At 37.2% G+C, this 27,269-nt stretch overlaps 1 protein-coding gene across 13 annotated transcripts in view; it reads right to left on the reverse strand.

Annotated features, from left to right (window-relative positions):
• The window catches only part of tcf7 (transcription factor 7 (T-cell specific, HMG-box)), a 78,033-nt gene that overhangs the window by 39,922 nt on the left and 10,842 nt on the right, over positions 1–27,269 (reverse strand). The window lies entirely within an intron of this gene.

Raw genomic sequence — 27,269 nt, forward strand, 5'->3', positions numbered from 1 at the left:
ATGTAACGGTTAGTTCTTACAAGCAGCATGTTAATTAGGCTGATTGCAAGCTGGCTACCCAAGCAGTTAACCAATAAACCTGTTTGTGGGCAGCATGGTGGCCCAGTTGGTAGCCCTATTTCCTGTGGTAAGAACATCCTGGATACAAGTCCTGGATTGGGGTATTTCTTTGTGCATTCTCTCTGGGTACTCCGCCTTACTCCAACAGTCCGGAAACATGACCGGTAGGTTGCCTTATTTCTTTAAATTGCCCCCAGGTAAGCATGTAAACATATTTGTTTGTCTTCAGGGTTTCTGTAATGCCCCAAGGAGCTCTGGAGATGAGAATCATTAACATGTAACAGATGGATGAAGCATTCATTTGATACAACAGGAGTGTACTACTGTAGTACTGGAGGGCTGGGATCCTAAATGTTTAGATTTGATTTTAAACATCTGATTCAAATGACTTATTTACCTTCTCAAGTATCTTATCAAGTATCTTATCAAGGTCACCATAGGCCTTTTGATCAAGTTTAGTTCTGTTTAACCAGGAAGAAACCTAAAACATGCACACGACTGGGACTTGTGGAATGACTTCGGAAACCAGTGCCCGAAAAGAACACAAAAAAGTTTAATATTCCCTACAATAAGCTTTTAATATTATAGATATATCTTTCAGGGACCGTTTGTATCAAAATAAAAAATTTTGGTTTTCATTTATTTTGAAATACCATGTTACTACTGTATGTCTACTAATGGCAACCCTGGTTAAGAATGACAGCAGAAATAGACTGCTCTTCACTTGGAGCTACCTTTAAATCTACTCCGATTCATAATTCATGTAATTTTCTTCAGGCACCAGCTTCCCGCTGCGGAGCGTTATCCTGCTTAGGAAATGACATCTGCATCTGTTCCATTTACATGCACTGATCCATCTGACACTACAGCTCAGATCTGATGCCGTGAGAAAAGCTTTGAGTCCCACAGAAAACACTGAGCTATGCTGCCACTGGCTCCAGGTCATGGATATGACAAGCTGCAAAAAAAATAAAAAATAAAAAATCAAATCCAACCAGTGCAATGGCATTTGAAGATGAGTTATCACTTTCTTAATGAGTCGACTGAGACAGACTTGCAGGCAACTTTCTCTTGTAGACTGCGGGCGAGAGTTTCAGCCTGCAGAATGGGACCTCTAATGATTGGGTCCTGAAGAGAGCTAATTAATGGTGTGCTTGTTTATTTCTACTAGAGCATTCCACAATTCACAGCTTGTTTGTGACACTCGGGTAATAGCCGGCAAACTAAAGTATTGACACATCGAGGCGGCAGGAAACAAGGCAACCACATAGGACATAAATCCTCTTTGAGGCGCATTTCCTCCAGGGTTTGGTCTGCTCAAACAATAGATAGTGCAGTTAGTTGAGCCCACAGCCATATTTGTCTTGTCTTGTGGGAGAAAGTTAGCAGAAGAGAAAAAAAAATGCAGTGGTTTGATAAGAGCATTGTTGAGAGGACACAAAGGACTTGGTGTGGAGAGAGAGGCGTCAGTGTTTGCATTTATTCTCAGACCAAGAGTGCAAAATGTCAAACTTCAATACCTGTGTTTATCTGACCTGATTTATCTGTGGGTTTTGGTTGGGGACAACTTTTTTTAATCCAATTATCAAGATAAAGAAAAAACAAAGTGACCTTTTTTGTGGAGTCTCTGGCCTACTACTGTACGGCGAGGAAGAAACGATGGGCCGATCCCTGGTCGATTGAATTGCCTAGAGGCTATGTGGTCCCGTCCCGCCTTTGTCGAGATGAGTGAGTAAATGTCTAACACTCACTCATTGTGAAACCTTTCCTTTATGGCTGCTGAGCACCGCTTTCACTAACCAGCTTAAAACACCGGAGCATATGCTTGAAATGGGAAATGCCACTGAAGGTTGAAAAAATAAAAACCCCTGCAGTGACGTGTTTCCTGTGTGCCAGTATGTATTTATTACACAAATATCGCCACCAAATACCACATTAAAGGCAACCAGACGGGTCATAGTGAAAGTACTTTTTTCCTTCTCTTTTTAGATGAATGTAGATTCACAGATGCAACTGAACCAGTTTGGGATTTCCTTCCTTTTAATTTCCCTTTCTCTCTTGGTTTTTTGATATGATTAACGAAAAATAATTAAAATTTTGCAACTGTTGAACGAACGAAAAACTGTAAATCATTTGAGTAGATCAAACAATAAATGACACAATTTCAAGTTAAAGGTAAAACAAAAGAGTGTTAGTTATCATTGTTTCTTGTCTTTCAGTCATCTTTTAGAGCAGTTAAAATTAGAGAGCAACTTTTCAGACTTGAAAAGCATAAAAATTAGATTTTCTTGCAGGTGTTTCCAGGTAATGATCATTTGAAGACTTTGCCTTCTTTTAAAGTACACTGGTTCCTAACAAAGTAAAGGGTTTTCCAGCTCTCAAATATCATAGTCTAATGGACTTAACCATAAGGCAACAGCACCAGAATTTCCAAATGAAAAAAGCACATCCTCAGAGAACTAACTTCTTCAATCATAATTAAAAGTCAATACTTGAAAAAAAAAACTTTTAAGAAAAATCTAACCTTAAAATAAAATTACTGGGTTGATACATTTTATTTGTAAGGGAGTTTCCAGTCGGAAATGCAGTAAAAAACCCCAGATGGATATCCACCTGGGAGGTCTCACTGAATATAGGATCCATGACTAGTGAAGGTAGAAAAGGGCTTGTTCCAAGAAAGTACTCATGTTGGAACCAGTTAGGCAGAGTTAAAGCAGCCTCAACCAGGCCCAACCATAACCGTTGGCACAGTTATTCGAGTGGATATGATCAAATATGACTGCCCATTAGCAGCAGACTCTTTGCAGTGACTGTGTAACTAGAATAATCGATATTTGGCCAAAAAGAATCTTACAGATCGGTTTACAGTTGGTATGCTGAATGAGTTACACTAAATTACAGTCTATAAGTTTTAGGATGTCCCATTTAACTTGGTTGCTAATATTATCCTAGTGAGTAGCGCAAAAGCATTAGCTGCTAGAGCTTACGATTACTTTTTGACAGTGTAGTCGCTTCTCATCTCAATGTGAATAGCGTTGGATACCTAGAGTGGAGGCTAACAGGTTACTGCAGCCGGTGTGATGTGGTCCACTGTCAGGTTTGCAGGAGATAACTGATAGTTTCCCGCCAAATGCAACGGAAAACCTGATCACTCAATGAAAAACAGCCAAAATGTCCTCTCTTTAAAATCATGTACAGAGAATAAAACCTGAGTTCGTAAAGCTAGTTTAAGTATTTGTCAATGTCTTCTTAGCCTTGCTTGTATTTTGGAAATTACATTTTTTTTTGAAAATTGAGTGCTGAGTGCTAACAGCTAATGCTTGAAACGAGGAAAAAACAAAATATATAATGTTAAAAATGCTTTCCCCCTTGTGTATGCATGTAAAATGTCAAACAGCAATCAGAACAAGTTTAAGGCTGGTGTTTCCAGCCAACTCCTGGTGTAGACCAACAGGTTTAGAAGAACTCAGTCATTTTAACATGCTTTCTGCCCTGTGGGTCAGCCATTGACTTCATGAGAACGGCGCTTTCTGAAGTCTGATCTACTGCTTTGATGTTTGTATCAAAATGCTCGTATCCCGGGGCGTCTGTGTTGTGAAAGTATTGAAGGCCATGTGAAAGACGTGCCTGGCAGGTAGCACCTGCTGAATGGCTTTAACATCCCCAAACCCAAACATAAATATTCTGTTTCCATCTGCATGCAAACTTACTTTTAACGCTTGTTAGATAAATATGAAAGAATCTGTGCTTTAAGATAACTTAGATTTTCGCACAAATTAAATGTAAATTTGTGCAGATTTAGAGTTTTAGAAATTAAACACGGGTATAGCAAAGAACACCTCGTCAACCCTCAAACTTCAACCCTTATATGATACATTCCAACTAAAAATGCAGAATCAGCTAAGAAGCTGTTCTGTGAGTTACTTCCTTTTTTAAGGACTACATATCTAAAAACCTATACATTTAGGAAGTTGTCAAAATGCTTTTTTATAACGACTGTGAAATCTGTGGTACCAGTGCTGCTTAACGAAACAAAATTCCTGTAGTTTTTCAGGTTTCAGTCAGTTAACCCGGTCAGCCATTGCCTTAAACGTAACTGATTAATTTATGTTTTAAAAACATTCATCTAGATACAGTTTAAATTCAAAGGCAGTGTGCAGGAACCTGGGGACAAAATGAATACTGATGAGCAGCAGGAATATCTCTCTACATTTACACTACTTTTGACAAGGTGTCCCAATATTTTTGATGTTAGAACTTGTCAGTTTTACAATAGGACCTTTCTGCTACAGCCTAAATGTAAAAAGACATGGATGGATGGATATGGAGAAATATATATAAATTGATCAACAGAAAACAACATTAATTCCTTCTTACAACATAAAGACTTATGATAGGAGCCTTATAGACTTCTCAGAACAGTTTAGTTTTTGGCACTTCAGCATTGACTGTGGGATTGTGGTTTGGATCCACCAACACTGCAGTCCCAACTTTTACAATGAAGAAACCAAAAAATGCACACTCTTACAAACAAGCAACAAATTCAGAATGAAGAGATGCACACGAGCCTTGAGGTGTTTTCGAACATCTATAAATTTAAAAGAAAAGACAAATTATCACCATAATTACAAGATACTTTTTGCCAGGACACCAGAGGGGAATTCAGAAATCATGTCCTGTTTTTAGAGAGCAACATAAATTGCAGACCTCATTTTAAAAAACAACAATTTGTTTTTGTTTTTTTATCGTGAGTAAATGTTTTCATTGCAAATTGAGCTTATATATTTTTTTTAATGAGCAGAGGAAGAGCTCATTACACAGATCAAGCTGATTCCATTTAGATCTGATGTTTCTACTAAAGATGCAGCAAGAAATGAGTTGTTGGCCTATTTTTTATCTTGATAAGCCATGACTGTTGAAGTGTTGGTCTGAAACAAAAAGGTCAGACATCTATCTTATGAAAGATACCATGTCTAAGATGTGTGTCTAACATACGCAGATGTTATGGCAGGAAAAACTTTAAGATTGCAGTATTAGGCTTCAGAGGGATGTTAAAGGCTCTGCAAAAGTAAAAAAATATATATTTTCTGCGATATGCATGCACTTTATTTAGTTTAGGAAAAAGAGCAAAAGAAAGAAAAACTTTCTTCCAATAGCAAGAAGGCATCTTCTATTAAGTTTTCAACTTCATGCAAGATGAATTATTCAGAAGTGCTGGCAGCCATCAGTAAATTTGAGAATTAAGATATTTATAAGAATGTATTCTGTATATATTTAAGAATATGTTTGTGGTTCATTTAGGATGTAAGGAAGCAAGAGAGAGCAAGACTTTCAGAAGCCAAGAGTAAGACTGAACAGGTAACACAGTGTTGCTCTGTAATATATGTGAACTCTCACAGATCATGCTATATTTGGAGATATTTATACTGTAGCTTATAGTAAAATGTGGGTATCTGAATCCCCTTGGATGGAAACACATAGAAAATGCTAATAGAGCTAGCTGCTATGGGGGTTTAGACTGGGTACTGGTTTGGTCCTTGCTCTAACATTGTTAAACCCAATTATATATATACAGCTCCCCCATAAAGAAGTGTGATGCTGCCTTTACTTATTCTAGTTGTTCTGCAATTTTTTAACGTTGTAGTTCTTTAGGATTTGAAATTGGTGTCTGCAGGAAGATCACACCTTTAAAGAACCCAGGTATCATGAAACGTCTGCTGAATTCTTATCACATCTTTAAATGATCATATAGCCTTTATAGGTGACTTGAACAATCCCCCTGTTGCACAACTAGGTTTCACTTTCAAAGATAAAAACAAAAGTGAGACAAGGACGAATGAGGTAAAAGTCTGGCTGGATGAGAGAGTCTTCACTCCTTTCATGTTCTAATGTATTCTCTCTGATTAATTCCTTTAACCCCAGCGGCGTTGGTGATTTCTGGGGGTGTGCAGAGAGCCCCACCTCTTCTGTACCTCTGTTTCCCATGTCAGGCCCACCTGCTGGGGGGCTGGTGGTCTCGACATGTGCCACACAGCAGTGAGGAAACTGAAGACGGCTTCAACTGCGGGCAGCAAAAAGTCCCATCATTTTAATCTCAACACTTCCTGGCAGTAAATGCAAACAGAATAAATAATGAAGCTAAGATTACATATAGTAGATTTCCCCCCAAAATACGATCCATTTAACTGAATACTGCTTTTATAAACTAAGTGCACAACAAATATTTTTCATTTGTATTATTTATGAGCACAAAGGAGGTACACATTTTTTATAAAAAAGACAGCCGCATTTTACATTTAAAAACTGCTTATTTTCTCTTCTTTCATCATCAAAGCAACAATCAGAAGTTGGATTTAATTAAGGCAAAATGAAACATACATTAGTGTGAAGTATCACAGGTGAAAAATATCAGATGGATTTCAAAACTCTTAAGCAGAGTTTCATCCAAACACCTGGAAATACAGCGCTGGTTTTCCTCGCCACTCTCATTTATCACTATAAGTTGCTGTTACCACAAGTGGTTTGGCTTAGTTCTCAGGGGGATTAGGCTGCTTCTCTATGATGGATAACGCCTGCAGTCAGTTACTGTTACACAGCTGCATCAGTGTCCTCAAGCGAGTCACAGGAGGCCTGAAGTACTAAATAACGATAAAAATGTACAAACTGATCCTACTATAAAGAAAATATTCTCATTCACACAGTTACATTCTTTGCAGTGTTTTTTTTTTTTTTTTGCAATTAAATTTTCTTTGTTAAAGTTAGACACATATAATTTTTTTTATTTATCATCTCCAATCTTAGATAGTATTCAGTCTAATCCAGTAAAGGACACAATCCCAGAGGTTTTGATCTTCCAGTCTAGGTCTAAAAACAGCGTGCCATGTGCCTAAGCCATGATGGAGAAACATCTACGACTCTCCCTGTCTGCGCTCTGAGAGCTGCACTTCACGTGTTTGACAAACACGCTCGCTGTACTTTTCACTTGCTTGAATTATAGATAGGAGAGGCAAGCCACCCGCTGCTTGTTTGTTTGTTCATGGCATGGAGTAAGCAGAGGGAACACAGAAGAGAAGGAGAGATGAGAATATAGACAGCCAGAGACAGAAAGAGAGAGAGAAAGGGGGGTTGTGGGGAATGGTAGAGGGTAAATAGAATTGAAGGGAAAGAAAAACCAACTGCTTGGGAGATGAGAACAAACAGCAAACCAGATGAGGAGGAGAATAAAACGACGTGGAGTAGTAGAATTGAAGCATGTTTGTCTTTTGTGGAACATTTTGTTAAAATTGAAGCCTCTTGTTAACTAGCTCGGATCTTTACATTTAAATTAAAAGGAAATACAGATTTTTAAAACATTTTAAGCAAGAGCAATGAGTTACAATTTGAACTTACAGATCCTTTTTTCTCAAGCCGATAACCTTAGATAACATTTGCAGCTGCGCTGCACTTTGAAATTTAAGAAAAACTGTGGTCACGGTTGTTTCTTTTTCCAAACTCACCATCCTTGCAGCCATAATTGTTTTCCACTGTAAGCCGTCTTATTTCACTGACCACCCGCCCTGGTGCTGCACCTCAGTCCCCCTGGATCCAGCTGTGGGGGGTGGGATTGGGGGACCCTCCTCTGCCCATCCAGATCACATTACACATGGCCTGGGCCTCTGATGTGGCTTCAGATAGGGAGCGTACAAACCCCGGCCCACAACCACACAGACCAGATCAGCGCAGGCTCCATCCTGCGGTCTCCTGCTCACTATGAAAGAATATTTCAGAGAGGTTTTCGCATTCCCTGACTTTATTCCTGCACACATGCTGCTCTCATTTAGGGGCCTTTTCCCTCTATACTGGTGGCTGTATGAAGCATGTTAGTGGCTAAAGGGATGCCTGCTGAGTTCCCCCATGTTTCTATTTTGGATATAGTTTATGGTCAGTTCTGCAAGGAATTGAGGTTAACTTATCTGTTTCAACAGTTTTTGGTGCAGAGCTGCGGGACCTTAGGCTACTTAAAAAGTGCTTCGAGAAACAATTCCTAATCTTTTGACTATTGACAACGTTACAAACGCAATAGCTTATTGCGAATATATCTGAATTAATGACACAAAGTAGCTCATAAAACCCACTAATCATAAAAAGTGTAGCATGCACTAGTAGTGGTCGGACATAAATTTGGCCTTTGTAAAAAGTATTCATAAGAGGTTGTGTTTGCGGTTTAACATAAGCCATAAAGGGGAGATAGCTAGCAGTAAAACTATGCACAAATATTCTGCCAAAGAGGATCTATCAATAGTTCTATACTTAAATATTTAAAATCATATGCAAAAGGGGACCAACTTTTGGTCAATAAATTGCAATAGATTGGTTTGAGTCATAATGTATAAAAAGTAGAAACTTAAAGATTGTTGTTCACAGAAGTCCAATATGAGCATTCACTCTTTTACAGGGAAGGTAAATATTTCTGCCTCTCTTTCTACCCAAGCTAAACCTTAATCCAAAGGTCCTAAAGGGTATTGTCTCATGGAGTTTAAAAACAAATAAACATGTTTTTAAAGCATTTTTTTCCAAACAAAACAAACAGAACGAGATGTTAATTTTTGCACCAGCCTCTCTTCTTTATATTGATATTTTATACAAAAATTATTAAAGTTTTTGGTGGCTGCATGAAGCATGTTACCTAAACAGGTATTTATAATTTTTTACAAGGCACTGTAAGCAGGTCTCCTAGGTGTTTAATATATTTTAATGGATCAATCAGAGAACATAAAAAGCAGATGGAGATCATAGGAAGGAAATAAAGATAGACTGAGAAAGAAACTGCAGAGAAATATAGATTCATCTATTGATGGCCAGAAGTTTAAACATTTAAAACAGATATATGTCTCTATATGTGAGACAAATAGAGAGAGACAAAACATGCACTAATGGAAGAATAAAATCCAATGAGAAGTGACCGAACAGAATTTTGACCCACCCCATTACAACATCCACCCACCTCTGTTCTACACATCAATTAAATCCCTTCCCATTGGACGGGTCTTGTACCATATTAGCACTCCACCTCCACCTCTGCCTCTCGCTGAGTCTCTCTTTAATCTTCCGGAGATGTTACCATTGATGGGCCTATTGATTTGATGTGGAGCCAGCTGCTTTTATCTCCAGGAGCTCAAAGAGGTACTGGAGAGAGGAGATGCACTCCCCACCAAGTCTGACTGAGCAGACTCTGTTTAGTTCTCTAACTTCGACTTAACCTGAGCTGGTGGGAGCTCTCCACTGAGATGCATTGAGAGTTCTTGAACTCGCTTTAGAAATCTTTCCACCGGCCTTATTTCCTTCAGAATATCTGCAAGTCTGCCGCACTTCTAAAAGTTACAGCTGCAAGCTGTTACAACCTGAAGGCAGAGGAGCAACATCTTCCAAACCATGCTACCCTGGACCAACTTTCTTCCTTAGTTCCAGTTTTTATGTCTATTAGGTGAAGGAAAAGAGTTTTCTTTTTATTTTTTTTATGTTATTGGGAGATGGCACCAATCCATGTTGGAGCCTGGTTGGGAGCACAAAGCGAGGGCGCTACCAACCAGCTGACCACATGTGGAGCTCGTCCAAAAGTCTACAAGAGCCAGAGCTGGTGCGTTTCACCACAGGACTACATGCAGGGCCCAGGAGTCCTCGCTCTGCAGAAGCATCACAGAGACCGCCTGTTGCCAACCTTCATCTTTAAGTGTGCGTGTGTGTGTGTGTGTGTGTGTGTGCGTATAAACATATGTTTGCAGCACATGTGCTTGTTCGTGTGTATGTGGAGCCCTAACCATAAAAAAACGTAGCATGTGTGTTTTCCTGGACGAATAATGTGTATTTTTATGTAGAGGTCCCCTCCAGAGGGCAAAAGGCCTTCAAAACTACCCCTTTGACTTGATATTTTGCTATCGATCAACTCTGTTCAAATAACATGGTGGCTCACCCGCAACATGTAATTATCACTCCAAAATAAAGTGACTTGCTCTACTAGAAGACCTCTGTGCTTAAATTAGCTTTGGTTAGAGACTCGTGCCTATTTTTTTTTGCTTGCTTGCCTCACGTAGAAGTGAATTCTTTCGTTTAAATGGTGTAAAGTGCAAAATTCTGGGAGATATTTCCTTTCCTGCTTCTTTATGGCAGAAACTGACGCTGTAGAAAAAAGGATACTGTAGATATATGATGTTTTATGTGCAGATGTGGAGGTAAAAATGTTTGGAAAATTTGTAAAAAGAGTAAAACAAGTGGGACAGATTTTTCCCTTCATATCTTTCACACTAAAATCTTAAGTGATGTAACTGCCCCTTATTTAAAGCACCTTCAATAAGATCGATGGGTGAGGCTATTCCTTCCATTAACAAAACGTGCAAAGCCTCAGCTCTGAACCCTAAACTGCATTTCTGCCTTTGAAACAACATCAAAGAAGTAACAGTTTAGGATAATGTTGCTTATTTCAACCTGGAAACGTATTATGGTCAATGGGTGACGCAGCACAAAGAGTCCCTGGTTTGAATCCTGGCCTGAGGTCTATTAACTCTGGTTTTGCATTACTACTCAAACTTCCTCCCCCAGAGTTAAAAAAATGACTGTAACTGCTCTGAATTGCCCATAAGTATAGTGCAAGTGTGTACATGCACGGATATATATCGGATATAAACAAAGGATAGATGGAGCTGTTGAGTTTTACCGTCATTAAAAGTTTTCCTGCTTCCAGTGTTTTTGGGTATTCTTGTTCATGTCCTTGAAATAATTCAAAGAAAAGAAGTTGGCCGATTCAGTGTTTCAAACTGCAATGTGGAGGAGGGACAATGAAAGCAAGATAAACACATTGCAGAGGGTCTTTATAATTAAGAGAACACAGATTCTTAACCCTGGAATGGATGCAGATTTCATTTATTACGTTTCAAGTCTATCTTTGAAATTGAGACCCAGTTTTTAAATATTTATGCGCAAAATAAAAGTTAAGAACCAAAAAGGTTCTCTTTTCTCTTTTTCCACCCATTAGTCTAGACTCCCTTGTTTTTGTATTCTTGTCCCTACATTCTTCTGCCAATCTTTAAATCATTTGTGTCCATCCAACCCGACCATAAAAAACTTCTGATGTTTGAGTATGCGGCCAGCTAAATTGTTTAGGCATGATTTGTAAGGTAAATATGTGGTTGCGTATGAGAGCATCGCTCCCTCCCGACTCCCCCAGAGCTTGTGCACACAAACACAGAAACACAAACATATGCAGAAACAAAAGCATATTGGGGGACAACCAGCAGCTGCCTGAGTCTGCTCCGTTACTCCTACTAAGCCATAATTGTTTTCGAGCCTCTCCCCTTCTCAGCACGGGTTTACCCAAGCCAAGAAGCCTAACCATCAGCAGCCGCTTACTGCTTACTTTTTTCTTCCTCTTCTAAACACTCTAGCAAGGAGGTAAAATATAGCAAAAAGAAACAAAGAAACCCCTCAAAATATTAAGTACCGTAAAAAGAACAACCATTACTAAACTCTATCTAGATTTCTGTTTAATCAAGTCAGTAATTGAACATGTCTTGTCAATATCCAGCCAGTTTAATGTCAACATTAATGGCCCTGGTATAAAGGTTCCACAAATACAATCTAGGAAAGGTATATATATATATATATATATATATATATATATATATATATATATATATATATATATATATACACACACACACACCCATGTAAATACCCTGTGCAATATGATGTAAGGAGTACATTTGTCCACTATGAGTTCAATAGAGAGAGAGTGTGAAAGGAGGTAGCTTTGAAGTTATTTATTGTATTGATAGATTTGCTTAATAAAAATATCTTACCCGAAAATCATTTGAGATACCCTCATGATTTTTTTGTTCTACCTGGTACCAAAATTTTGTCAACATGTTAAAAAAAGACATTTTAAAGATTGGCGGATAGGATGAGGAGGAGTATCAAATGTGACTAACCATTAGCTGCTAACAATGCTGAAATTAGTATCTATGGTTTCCTATTTAAATGTTTGGGTTATTTCACCTGTTTATTTGGTTGGATTAACTGTGTTTTCTCTAAATTAAAACCTACGCTTAAAAAAAAATGTACAATGTAGAAAAAGAAAAGTAAATACCTGCAAGTTTCAGTAGATATGTTGCTATCAGTGAGTGTGCAGCTGTGCTTAAGTTCAAACCCTTTAACCAATGATCCAATAATGTCACTTTATTACAGAACAAATACTATTAGTTGTTTTTTCTATTCATTTGATAAGATTGTTTTTCTTTTAATTCGACAAACATTGTTTTCAACTTCATGGTTTAACACCTAGGCATATTCTTAATGAGCACTTGCCTCATTAAATAAATATCATCAATGATCTCTATCTTGATTTCTGAATAAAAAACTAATTTTTCCTTGGCCAGGGAGGACTTGGTTTCCAATGCTGCACATTTTTTATTGGAAAATAAAATCAGACTAAAAAGCTTTATTTTTTATTATTGCTGGATATATCTCACTCTGGATGTTGTCACTATCCTGGCATCTTGGCAGAATAAAACAACATCTCGTTAACAATGAATGCATCATGTACAACATTTGCTCAAAATAAGCAATTTTATTCATTTGAAATCACAACTGTTTACAGAAAAATATATTAATGTATTTCAGCTTTTTATCATTTCATGTCATTTAAAAGTTATTCTAATATTCCAACAGATCCAGTGGTTAAAAAACAGTGCACCTCTTTTTGTATTGACTGAGATATTATACAGTAATTTATGCTGCCTGAAATAACTGTTTTGATCATTATTGTTAATATAGTTCTTTTATTTATTTTCAGGTCCTTAAGTTTTTGTGTTTTTTTTTAGTATTTTGATTAATTTCTCTTAGATTTATTGTGAGTCATTTTCAGCTTCGTTGGCTACATTCACACTGCGGCCCGAAATGACCCAAATCTGATATTTTTTTGCCCGTATTTGGCCTATATCTGATCTTTTCATGACACACTGAAGCTGTATGAATGCAGTTCACACAGGAGATCACATAAACATAAGTTTAAAAAGTCGCATATATTTGGAAATGTGGATGAGCACACGAAAGAATCAGATTTCACAACAAAAATTACAATTGCGCATTAAGACCTGCAGTGTGAATGTAGCCTTGGTTTTGATTAATCACCTTCCCTGTCTGCCTGTTTACTCTGCTCCACTGCTGTTGCTAATCCCCTGATTAACTCACCTGCGTTCACTACTATCCTCCACTCTCCCCTTAGTGTATATAAGCTTACTCCTTTCCCTTGTTCTGTGCTGCGTACTCTTGCTATTCTGCACATGCTTCACTGCCTGCTCTCATTGTTTATTCTCTGTAGGTGATCCGCTTTTTCCATTAAACCTCCTCTAAAACATAGCTGAAATCTATGTCTTCTCATCTTCTCTAGTCTTGTGAACTGGTTCTGTCATCGTAACTCTAATTCAAACAGTTTGAATCTCAACTCTAACTCTTGGTTGCCTGCTCATCTATGTGAATTTATGAATTTCCAAACTCTTTTGATCTCACTCCAGAATAGCCATGACGTGGAACCAAACAAACCAAGCTTGCTGGCCAAACCCCAATGCTCCCAATCTGCACTCATTTCTTTCTCTCCATCTGCCAGATATTTCAAAGGACAGTGCTATAAGGCAAGACACAATGGTCTTTTAGCGGATTACTTTTATTTATCAAACATTGTGATTGATTACCTCAAAAATAACCATTTCTGAAATATTCTATGGTGTGAAACAAGATTTGAAAGAGTTCTGCTTTGCCTTATCAGTAATCTCCTCTGTATGGAACTTTTAAGCACCTGAATGCATGCTTAAACCTAACATCTTTCCATGATGGCAAATGTTTTTTTTCCATAGTTTTGGCCTCAGTGGTTAACCTGAAGTTAAAGCCACTGCAAATGAATTATAAGTTATTGAGCTTAAACTAAACCACCACTTTAAGCCGGTATACCAATATGAGATCTATACCCACTGTTTCTCATCTTTTTTTCAGTTAGAAACTTTTTTCCACTGCAGGTTGGAGACTTCTCCCTTTGTACTTGGAAAAAAGAAGATGCAGTTGAGCAAGCGAACCTTAAAAATTTTCCACCAGCGAACAAGAGGCGCACCCATTTTATAAAGCAGAACTCTGTGTTTGTTGCCATTCAGGTGACAATGTCACTTGAGGCCTTTATTTTCCATGGTAAACCACAACAGGCTTAACCTTGCCTCACAGTACACAACAAACAAAAAAGCTCTCACACACACAAATGTATGCAGAAACATTGAATTCACTTGTGTGCGCATATATCCTAACAGACCTTGGGCATGTTTCAAAAAACAGGTTTACTGTACGTTTTTAAACCTGAAATCAGGGAAACTCTGAGTTTTCTCTTTCACAGCAAGACTTTACTCTATCTCTGTTTCTGTTACCATAGTAACATACTCCCCAAAGCTAACCTGTTCAGGAGCAGTTTTTTTCCTCAATGAACTCAGTTTCCTTTGTCTCCTTAAAGCCAGTCACTATTTCCTGATTTAGACAGGAGAGTTCTATTGTAGTTTTGTAAAAACAATAAAAACATATAATAGGTCAGTTAGACATATTAGGTGTTAAAAACAAACATTGCATTAATCAATCTTCACTAATTCACATATAATTAAATATTTACAGAGAGAAGGTTCTCAGACCACTTTCATGCTCAGAAAGTTATCCGTATGTGTGCTACTGTTTCATCTCATAATCAATCACATACAGTACATTCACAACCTTATTTTTCTTCATATTTGCAGCATTACAAATACTTCTTTAAGAGGTATTGAACAAAACACCATATTGGTAAGAGCACATTTACATTTAAAATGTGTAAACATGTCTGCAATTCATTTTCTGCTGCAAAAATATAATTTAGAAAATCTCTTATTACAGTCCCCACTAGGAATGTGATTTTGACCAGGAAGAATCTTAATTTAGTGATTTACAAATGGTGCAATAGAGAGGAGAGTGCTTTTAATGAATGTAAAAATGCCCTGCCATAGGGAACTTCATATAAACCTACAGTATCCATTAACTTGAACTAAGCTGTAGCCCTTTTTCCTCTGTATTTTAAACACTTTCTCAATATATATATACTTTTAACTTCTGCATTAAAATCTCTAGTTCTAGTGGTGTGAAATGGGTACTTCCTCTTGCCAGTTGCCATGGTGACTTGTCGAATCAGGGCTCCACCGATTAAGGCTTTTCATACTTGTTACGGATGTGTTCAACTCTAGAGTGAATATACTCAGAATTGATCAAACTAATTCACAGCAGCTGTTGTGAAACCGAAAACTCAGATTTAGGCTATATCAATTTAGAGTTGAGGATTTGAGTCTGAGTTTGTTAAACCTGCTTTGTGTAACGGGCCTCTGCATATCAGAGTGGGGCTATATTTTCAAAATGTTGTATAGTCCGGTCCTGGGTAAAGTTTCACAGCAGATCTGCAACTCTTCTCTCTACACTTAACAGGTAATGTCTTCCTTTGAGATTACATGCTTTTTAAAAATCTATTTTCTGTGCATTTTTGTATTAAACATCAACATTATTTGATTTTTACTATCTGCATGCTCCACAAGTCGTAAAAGGCAACAGTAAATCATTACAATCCACATTGCCATTGCTGAATTTATTGTATTGTGCAGCTAGAGATGCTCCAAAACACAAACTCTCCTATAAATGCCACAATTAATAAACAATTCTTAATATAAAATTAAACAAATAAAAATATTAAAACAGATCACCTGCAAGAACAAAAGCCAAAATATTTTTTTAATGGAGCAAGGATTTCTCATAAAGAGTCCAAAATGTATGCAAGATCTTAGGCAATGTAAGTCAATGTGTTTATTAGCGTATCTCAACCAGCAAATTTATTGTTGACAAATCTATGCAGACATATAGAAACCAGCCTTTATGAACTAAAGTTTATTGTAACTTCAGTTTTCATACATATTTTAGTCTTCTTCCACTGCCTTAACTAATTCAAAGAGTAAATAGCACACTTAATGCTTTGCAGATCAATAACTAATTGAAAGCAGCATTCTCCTTGCTGCTCTGGGACTATGTGGTTCTCTGTTGGGGATCAAATGGAGCCGACACTGTTCAACATGGTATTGCTGTCTTTACACCAACAAATTAGGCAGAATGGGGTCATTTAAAAAAGGACCAGCAATAAAACAAATTATATGATTGAAATTGGTGCTAGAGACAGGCTGGAGAGAAGAAGCTAAAATAAAAAATGAAGGGGAGACAGACGAAGAGGCGAGAAGGAATGAGGGCTGCTTCACTCTGTAGCTCAGTAGGCGAGCCAACCAGTCCTCTTGGGTCCTTACAACAGGGTGACTGGTAAATTTGCCTGCAATAAATCTGCTTCTGTCTGGAGAATGATTAGGACATGGAGACTGTAAAAACATCCCTGATGGAGACAGTTAGTCTGTCTGTATGACAGAATAGAATGTGTCCTTGTTTTATTCCCCCTGGGTCAATTAAAAGAAGAAAATCAGCTCCACAAAATGACACGTGCAGCGATAAGATGTGCTCAATCAAACCGTAAATTAAGGTATTTGAACTGGGACTGATGTAAATGCTGTTTCAATCTCTGTATTTTTTTGTATCTTTGTAAGGTGAGCTTAGGTTCCATCCCCAAAAAAACCCATCAACTATCCTAAAATGACCTCAGGAAACATGTGTTTATACTTAAGACTAGCTGTTGTTGATGTTGTTCTTAACTGACACTGATTGTCTATGCAGTCACTATGCAGCATTTTTGATAATTTTTTCCCTCTGAATCGAGAGCTCTGAGGGGAAGCCTTGCAAGAAACACAATTAAACAATAAATACTCCTCATACAAATTTCTGTAAGCATTGTTGAATAATTTAGTGTAAAACCTGATCTACTGGTGTCCTCACAATGTTCCTAATAACAGAATAGGCAATAGATTTGCTATGGTTTTTAGATGGCATCACATCCTGAAAATACATTTCTAAATTATTCCTAAGTGGCATTATACAACCTTTTTCATACTACTACATTTCAGGTCAAATATCATCATATTTTTGCCACCTATAACTTGCCCATAAATTTTTACCTGGAATTTATCAAAACACCTCAGGTTGCTTTATATGACCATAAAAAGCCACTGCGTGTCACTCTAGAGCAGCAGATGCTTAAAACAACAGGAGCCCAAAACTGAAAGTCAAACCCAACATATTGCTATTCGAGCAGTTCATTGATCTGTATCTCAAGAAAACCAAAATAAACTACTTGAGTCTTATATCCAACTTCAAGGGGCCTTTTTAGAATTAAATATATATATTTTATCATAAAAATTAAATAATTGTATGGACAGGTAGGCTAAACTGTGGTTACATGTGTACATAAACATGCACATGAAGCCTTCACAAAGCTGCCACAATAAAGAACAGGGGTGCCTGATACATAAGAGAGTAGGGTGTTTCATCTACAATGCCATCGCACATCTTGCTTTTATATAAACTTGTATTTGCAGCTTTCAGACTTAAAGTGTTGTTCCCAGTATGTTTGTCTGATTACATACCGTATTTAGTGTAACTGAAAAACCTTAAAGAAGTTGTTATAAATCCTTATACAGTTAGAAACATAACCAGACAAAGAGTTATCAGGTGATTTGATGTAAACAACTAGAGAACATAATATCTGATATGACAACAAGATGTCAAAAAATATTATAATATATGTGTCATCAATACAGTTTTATAATACAACTTTTCAGAAGATCAAAAGAAATAATCATGTTTATTTTGATTAGCAAGTTGACCTAAAACAATACAAACAATATTTTATATGTGATTTTTTTTTAATTAATTAAGGAGGAATACAGTAACTCTTACCTGTGAGAAAAAGTAATTGCCTCCTAAAACCTACTAACTACTTTTGCAATATATGTCAGCAATGACAAATAGAATCAAATGATTCATAGTAACTAGTAATGAGTCTTGGTTGTTGAGGAATCGTTGCCTCATCTTCTGCAAACATTAAGTCAGACAAAAGAATTTTCAAACATGACCAGGTGGTTTAAGGTTATGCCACAGCACCTCACCAAATACAATCTTCCTTTAGATTATTTTAGTTATAAAGATGTATACTCTTTGGTCCGTAGTGTTTTTTTGGCCCAGGAAGTCTTTCATGGATGCTATAGTTGATCAGTTTTGATTGTTGCTCTTTGGAACCTCTTGGAGTAGTTTCGGTAGGCTGGCCACTACTGGAAAGGTTCATGACTGTTCCATATTTTCTCGATTAGTGAGAAATGGCTTGCCATCTTATTCACTGGAGTCACAAAAGACTTAAAATGACTTTAAAAAAATCTATTTCCTGAATGATAAATTCCAGCAGATTTAAATCTGAGCATCACGCCTTAATTTTTCAGATCTTGAAACCTACCCAAAGTCTTCGTACAGGTTTAAGTGTTTTTTTTAGTGTTTTTTTATTCCACAGGTTCAACAGTAATCGGGTTAAGTTAGATCAAAGTATGGGAAAAGAAATCTGCAGTAATCCCAATTCATTTATAATCTCCTCCAAATGCAAAAACTTTTTTTTTAGTTTTGTCCATATTTAAATGTGTTTTCATTATTTGAAATTTGAAAGCAAACATTAGAAACCTGTAGGGGGCTTTTTTTTTAAACCACACTGTAAGTTGATAATCATTCAGTGTGGCTATGAAAACCTTGCCACTCTCCCTTAAAACCTTCAAACAGCTCCTCTTCCTTTCATTCAAAGCAAAAACAAACTTTCAAGAGTCAAATTAGCTCTGGATATGCACTCCTTTTCCTTGAGTGCGGCGGTGAAACGGTTAAAGGTGTTCTTAAGGTATCAGCGTTTGTTTCAACTGGGGCTGTGGTTTTGTTGTACCAGGTGCACAGCGCGGTAACCGCCTTCTCATTGTTTACTGCTAACTCCCTTCCGCTAGTGCACTTATCTCTTTCCGTCATTGTTCTCTTTCTCTCCCTCCATTACTCTATCTGCCTCTTGTCATATTCTATACATTTCTTGTCTGCAGACACTTTCTCCTGCTTCTCCATCATCTCTTCCATCTGATCGGCCCAATCTGTACCCATCTGATAAATCAGATGGTGTGTTTCTTTTGTTGTTCACTTCCTGCCCACCCACCTTTCCCCTTTCATCTGTCCTTGGTGTGCATACAGTGTTTCCCACATTGACGTCCTGTACTATGAGCAACACCTACGCCGTCACGCACGCCCACACACAGCCAGACACACACTCACGCTCGCTCATGCCGACCACAGTGCAGCGCATATCACAGTTGCTCTAGTTTTTGTTTGGCTTTGAAAAACGTTCACACAAGCTGATTTACCACAAGAGCTTCTTACACACCGAAAAAACACTGAATAAAAATTGCTTTATGAGCTGCACGACTTCCTGTTACACATCAAGCAGGCAATGACATCAACTTTGTGATCAATAAAGGTGTTTTCTTGGCTTTGTTTTCATTTTCCCTATGTCCCACTGATGAAATCAAACAACCATTCAAATCCAGTCTTCTCGCTCCATCATGAAATGCTGATTGGAAAAACATGCCCTCATCGCGTGTTTGCCGGTGTATGCACGTCAGGGCTGCCTGTCTTTATAGCCTCAGGGCTCTTTTTCCTCAAAACCAAAGGAAAAGGTTCCAGTGATCACAAAACACAGGGATGAGAACCACAGCAGGCGTGACTAAACTGTCTGAAACAAAGGTAGGAAATCAGTTTGACGCATGAATGAGCTCCTTGTGAGGAAACCTGTTGAAGAGGGAATTCCTCTCCTTTTTCTTAAATACAACATAAACAGATGCAGTGCTTACACAAATCTGTCCTTTTTTTCTTGGGATCTATTACCTATTTTCCTTCTCACCTGTCACCCCTACTCATAAGTGTCTTTTCCCCAAAGTGAAATGGACCTAACTAAAGTGGCAGAGGCATCGTCAATGCTTGCTACTGATGGTGACATGTAAAACACTTGTTCTAATCTTATACAAGACTAAATATCTTTTCAATACATAAAAGAAAAGGGCTTTTTAAGTTTTCTTGTTATGCGAGAGGAAAATACCCTTCTCATCTGGTGGCACTAGGCATGGTCCACGGTGATGCTGCTCCACTGGTACTGAAAGGTTTTTATCTTGCTTTAAAGCAAAAAAAGCCGTCTATTTTGAAATCTTTTAGGTCACTAAAATCACTGACAGTTGTGAAACTAAAGAACCACCACCTATTACTCTTGATAAGATAACACTGTTTTAAAACCACAGTTGGAAAGCTTTGCCCAGTTAACTTTTATAGATTTACAGGACAGTAATTCTCATCTCATGAAATGAAACATGACAATATTTGTGTTCTAGTGGAACTCTGCCTCAAGAATCATCTTCTTTCTGCTGTTACCATAGTTTCCCTATGATAGATTGGAAAGATAAAATTCCTCTTACTGTTATTACACAAACTATTTTGGAAATACAATATAAAATCAACAGATACAAACAACAGTAAAATGTCTTGCAAAGCACTGCATGACAATCTGTTTAGCATCTAAATATAAACTAGAGTTGGTGCTAAAGTTGATGCTAAACTAAAGGTATATATATATATATATATATATATATATATATATATATATATATATATATATATATATATATATCTTTAACACTTAAACTAACAAAAGCAAAAACAAGTCACCATAGCATAGCTATATTAAAGCATTTTTATTTTCTGGGGGTTCCTTAACCCAAATACAAAACCAACAAAAAAAAAAAAAGATTTTCTGCTATTTTCTGAAATTCATGTAAATGAAAATGATTTTATTTTTTATTTTTTTTAAAGAATGTTTTAAAACTTGTATCTTCCTTCTCAAAACCATAGTGTATCATCTTGTCCCCAAAAGTTCCATATTAACGTCAAGCTTACTGGATATATTTCTCTGGATGCAAAGTTATTGTCAAACTCTCACAGGTCCAAATAAATAATGTTTTAAAAACCTGAAAGATGGCTGAAAGAAATGGTTGTCTTTAACAGATCTGAAGAAGGTCTGGCTCCTTGGGGGAAAGATGTAAATACATAATGTTAAAAAGAAATGGTTTTTAAGCTACAATGTAAACTTGCCCTAAACCTACAGTTTAGGTAAAGCGAAATTTCCTTTTGTTGACTTTGTTATGTTTAGATAAATTAATTAACCTTAATACTTGCTCTTTGATTTTGTCACCGGGTGCATTTTCAACAGTTATTGCATTTAATCTGCTTAACATGTATGTTAGTATGTCAATGTAAATAAAGTGGAAGGAGGAAGTGAAAACGCATGATCCACTCATTTAAATGAGAGTGTGCCATTTAAGTAGGTGTAACTATAGGCAGCGTGGTGTATTTTAGTATTCTTATATAAATAGCACATGAAGGTGTTGGTCTTTCCACATCAGCCTAGCATCATATAAGGCAGGCCTGAAAGTGTGTGTGGGTATGCATGTGTGTGTGCTTTAGATCACAGCCATGTGTGCTGGGCTGCTTCATGCGGCTGTGGAGGCTCCAGATGGTCTGGGCAGAACCACGGGCACGGACTGGGCGGAGGAGGATGGGGTTTGACTCTCTTTTTTAGGCGACTATTTTTATGAGGACTATTTTAATAAAGTGCATATTAAAATGATAAAGGTCATCTGTGGATGCTGAGGTCTGGAAGGAAGACTAATTATGAGATATTATCAGCTGCTGACATCAACGCGCTGGCTGTAGAGGTTTATTCATAAATGACAGGCTCAGCGGGGATGGTTTATGGGTTATCTGGGGTAATGTTTTATGGTTGAGTTGATAAGACAGGCTTCCCCGCAAGAATTCACAACAGCCAATTAAAAAATACTTTGAAGAGTAGTAAAGTGATACGTGTACTACAATAAGCTTTGACTCAATTGTAAACAATTATAATGTGTTAATATTGAGATATTTTATTCATCTACATTAGAAATCAAGATATTTATATAGAAACATCTATGAGTAAGCTGGCAAAAATGAATCTTTAGGGTATTTTAGGGTACTCATAAATAGCTCCCTAGACTAGGCTTTTATTCAAATAAGTTTATTTATTTAGCGCCAATTCACAACATAAGTCACCTCAAGGCACTTTACAGCGACACTTCAATCAGATCATACAGTCAAATTGATTCAAAGTTTTGTATCAAAGGAAAAACAGCTGGCTGCATTGACTCATTGACTCTACAGTAAACCCTCACACTAAGCATGCTTGTAGCGACAGTGGAGAGGAAAAACTCTCTTTTAACAGGAAGAAACCTCCAGCAGAACCAGGCTCAGTGTGAGCGACCATCTGCCGAGGCCGACTGGGGTTCAAGGAGACAGAAGCAGAGATACAGAAAGAAGCAGAGATACAAAAAGCAACTGTCAACCAGCTCCACTGTTATTGAAATTTAGACTCTCTGAAGTATGTGTGCTTGAGTAGAGATGGAAATTTCATAAGGAAGACATAAGATCATTTTTCGGTGCAATATTATGTTTTATAGGTCAAAGTGTAATTTAAACTTGCTGCTAAAGGAGAAACTTGATCGTAACATATAAAAGTTGAACGATGACAAACTAAAAAAAAGAGTCTACAAATACTACATGACAATCGGCAAACCAACAGAGGAGAAAGTGGCAAGACTGCTTTTATTTCTGTGTATCTACTCTGTTAAGAATAAAGCTGATGCTGAAACTATTTCTGAAACTTGTTTGTCACATTTTACTGTATCTTATAATATTTTCTAAACGTAAGCTGATGTGTTACACAAGCAGATGTGTTGCGCCGAAGGGCAGTTATACTAGTTCAATTCAAAGGTCAAAATAAGCTCACTGTTATCCACAACATCCATTTATCAATCTTTAAAGACTCCAATTATGTTTGTCTGTTTGATATTTGCTACAGATTTAGTACGGGTGTTGTTTCTTCCCGTTGTTGCTATTCCCCCCATTCCACAGATTGTTTTGTTCCAAAGACCAGGCATTGGATGAGTTTTAGCAAACTTTTAAAAGTTTCAAGCATACCAGCTTGCAAACAGAGCAGCGTGCTTGTTCCAGCTAATTAAGTTGTGGACATTATGCTATATTCACAGCGGACGCGCATTGAGCAGCAAAAAAGCGTTTGCTGCTCTTACAACTTGAAGCATGTGCAAAGTCAATGTAGCTTTAGATATTCCACCATATTCTGGGGGGAAATTAGGGGGCATCAAAGCCGTACATCCCCAAAACAGGGTGCACAATTTCTAATATTCATAGTAAAGAGCATACGATGTACGAACACGCACTGCTAGCTAAACACCTGCCCTAGACTTGTTATAGCATCCTTGGTAAAAATATGTATAAAGGTAAATTAAGTTAAGTAAAGTAAATAAATTTTTAGCAAATTTATTCACCAACAGGAAAATCACAAGCAAAGAAAAACATAACTTTTTAAATTCATTCATCTCAACTCAAATCTTTGATTTCTTGTTTCTTTTAGGTCTAAAAATCAGATAGACATGAAAAATGCCAGTCCAGATCTAACTTTTTGTCTAAATCTGCTATTATCATCATTAGACAGTTTAAACACCTGAAATTTTACATGACCTGATGAAATGATTCTTGTTGCTATATGCAAAGAGGAAGGGTAAGGCAAAAACTCTTGAGTTAGAAGAGTGAAAAAATGTTCAGCATGACAAGAACTTTAACAAACTGGGATTTTAATTTGATCAGAAAACAGACAGGCAGCAGATAGGGTTATTATGAATTCTTCGGACCTTTTTAATATCCTTCAAACATGATCAGCTCAGCAAAGATTGATAGAATCAAAACTAAACAACAGACACAGTCCACACAATGCTTCACCAGTTCGAAGCTTGAATCAAGATGTGAAAACGTAGTTGGGGAAAGTCAACCCTCTGTCTCCAAGTGGGAGAGCGCAAGCGGGCCATAAATTTTCCTCACAGGAGGGGGATCAAAGAGGAAAAACATAAGGCAAATTGTCATTTATGTTCACATATGGCCGTCACACAAAGCAAGGCCCATACACAGCAGTCTGAGACTGAGGATGTGGAACAGGAACATCCCAGCATGAATGATGGAAACCTGAAGGAACACAACGCCTCCAGACTCATCTATTGTTTTAGAAGAGATCAATTGGTTTCACTCACAGACTTTCAGAAAAGTATTGCTTCCAAAAGCTTTGCTTTGGTAAGTAAAACAGCACAATAATGCTTCAAAAAATTGTATACTCTAACAGATAGATCTGTGGATTGCCTTCTATTAAAGGGGGAATGTAACAATGTAACTAATTTCAGGAAATTGCTTTAAAAAACGGTATTACCTACATTGTCTTTTTTAAGAAAGCACAGCATTATAACAGAAGTACAGGAATGAAATGAATCTAAATAAATCCATGCAAAGGACTTATGTATGCTTAGTGAAACATTGTGATTATTGACATGAATAAAGGAGGAAATGAAAAATGACTTTAATTCCCATAGCTCATCTGTTGCTTTTTTTAAAATCCTCCCACACAGAAAGTTAGTGAAGAGTAAGATCACCTGAATATCACTTGATTAACCACAAAAACAACCATCATCTGTGTTTTCCTATTGTTCTAAAGTTACAAGCCACATCTTTCTGTGAACTCCCTTTAGACATAGTATGAAACCTTGACAGCATGTCATGGACAGTATTTCTATTCTATTTTGGTATTTAATAAAAAGGTTGCGATAAAATAATACCTTACCTCTTAAAATAAACTATTACACATCACATGAAGATAAACATAACAGAACAGTGTAAGTACATTCTTTTATATTTATCTTTCTATCATTAGGGTTCCAAGACTGCAGATGCAGGCGAGGGCCAAGAAAAAGTCATGGTCGTTCGCCTGCTTCCAGCGGAGTAAGGAACCCTATTGTATTTGTTCTGGGTTTTTTTTGTTGTATTTTTTTATATTTATTATTATTGCTTTCAGATTGGGAGATGAAATTCAGATATTGTTAGGGAATGCATCTTCTACCCTTTACAGTTTTATGTAGTTTGTGATAAATGTGGTATATCCTTTTGCCGACCAATACATTTCACAAACTTGTGATTAGGTATTCGCCAGAAAAACTGGTATTACCTAATTTGTGAAAAAATATGAACCCTATAACATTTTTTTTTGTCATTCTTGCATATTTCTAATCTAAATTTGAAATCAGACACAAAAAAAACTATGCAAATGCGAACTTGTTTTCATATAATGGAGGAGAAAAAGGCAAACCAACTTTGCCCTATTTCAAAATAGGACAAATCTGCCTGAATTGTACATGACAACACAAATTGGATAAAAGATTTTGGTTCAGTTTTACAATCCCCACCCAAACCTGCAGAATGGCATATCACTGAAGTCTTACAGCATGGCTTTGGGAATCGATGTAACCCCAAGGAGAGTCATAACCAAGGAATGGAAAAACATAATCAGTGCTGAACCTTCCAATGACTGACTGCCCAACCAATACTCAAAAACTCAAAGAGCACATTAGCAACTCATCCAGGGCTCCAAAGGAATCCTGAACAACTTTTAAAGCTTTAAAAGCCTCTTTCCAAAAAGAGCCTCCAAGGCAGAGTTGTAAAGGAAATAATGGGATTTTTTTTTTTTTTTTTATAAATCCACCTGCGATTGGCAAAGTCAGCGCAGTGACTGATTAACTAGATCTGAGAACACACATCTGGGAGAGTTGGACAACTCACTCTGTAAACAACAAAGCAGGAGAAACCTTACAAAGTTTCGCGCCACAGTACAGTGACTCACCTGGGTGAAACATCCTAAATACACACTCAGCTCATAAAGCCTCCTCAGACATTGAGGCCCAGGCACAGAGCTGCCGTTTGAAACTACTGACCTCTCGTCGAGTTTCCTTTGTTTCAGTTTCTCTGTGTTTCCGTGCTGCTCAGAACAAGAACGCAGGCTCTCTATTTGACAAGAGCAGAAGGGCTCAGATAGGAAACCAATGATTAATGGGCCCACTTTCTCTCTCATTTATTGTCAATTTCACACTCTCCAAAACCATAAAGACACTCATGAAACAAAGAGGAGTCCCCAGCTCAACTTTTCAACATGTCACTTGTTTCCTATTCCATAAGATGACGCTCACACGTCTGGAACCTGTCCCTCATGTGACTTTGCTTTTATCATAGTTTTAGCTAAACATTTAATCAAAATTGGATTTTTTTGTCAGATTGACCAAAGTTTATTCACCTGCTTTTTACTTTATTTATTCAATAAATTCTACATGCAGCAAAATCTCCAACGAAAAAATATTCTCTAAACATAAATATTAATAAAAAAGGACAAGATAACAATATGAGCAAGATTTCTGAAGTTTTACGCCTTTCGTGGGTTTATTCCTTATGAATTTAGAGTATTTTTTGCACCTTTGACAGAAAGCCCAGGAGTTACTCCTTGGACTATGGATGTTATTATAAAAGTGTCAGACTGCTACGTTAGAACATAAGCAGCACACCTCCATATTGTTTTTTTCCAAATTAAAACTTGGTTTATAAGGAAAATATCCTTACTCATCAAGCAAACACAAAGAAATGAGCAACTGACGCTCAATCTGGTTTTCCCCTTGGCTATATTTGATCAGCAAGCATCACCTTGTGAACAAAAAGCATGGGGCGACGTATCAAAACATAGTCCAGAGTGTAAGAAATATCACTCAATCAATCAAAAACATTTTCTTTTTTTTTTTTAAATACCTGCAGTAAGGTTTCGTTTACGCAGCTTCTCCTAAGAACAACATGCAAACCAAAGCGCCTGTTGATTTATTAAGTTGTCGGAACGTAGAGAGGAGAGTTACTAATAATCAAAAGAGCCCACACCTCCTTTGCACACACCTGTCTTTAATGCTTTACCATTTCCACCTCCCCACCTTTGCTCTGTGCTGGAAATAAATAAGCAGATGAATAATTACAGGTATAAACACCTCGGGGCGATCCAAAGGTTTTTTTTTCTTCTTCTTCTTCTGATATTCTTCTAAACGTTTCCGCCTCTTGAAAGAGTCTTGTGAACTGCTTCTCATCAGGTGCCTTCACAGCTCCGCTTCTTCAAAGCAAAAGCCGGGACGTTGAGGAGGCTCTTATGGTCATTTGTATTTTAATCTTCCTCATCCTCCTCT

This window comes from Cyprinodon variegatus, unplaced genomic scaffold, assembly GCF_000732505.1.
Source record: "Cyprinodon variegatus isolate N-32 unplaced genomic scaffold, C_variegatus-1.0 Scaffold136, whole genome shotgun sequence".
Taxonomy (NCBI): Eukaryota; Metazoa; Chordata; class Actinopteri; order Cyprinodontiformes; family Cyprinodontidae; genus Cyprinodon; species Cyprinodon variegatus.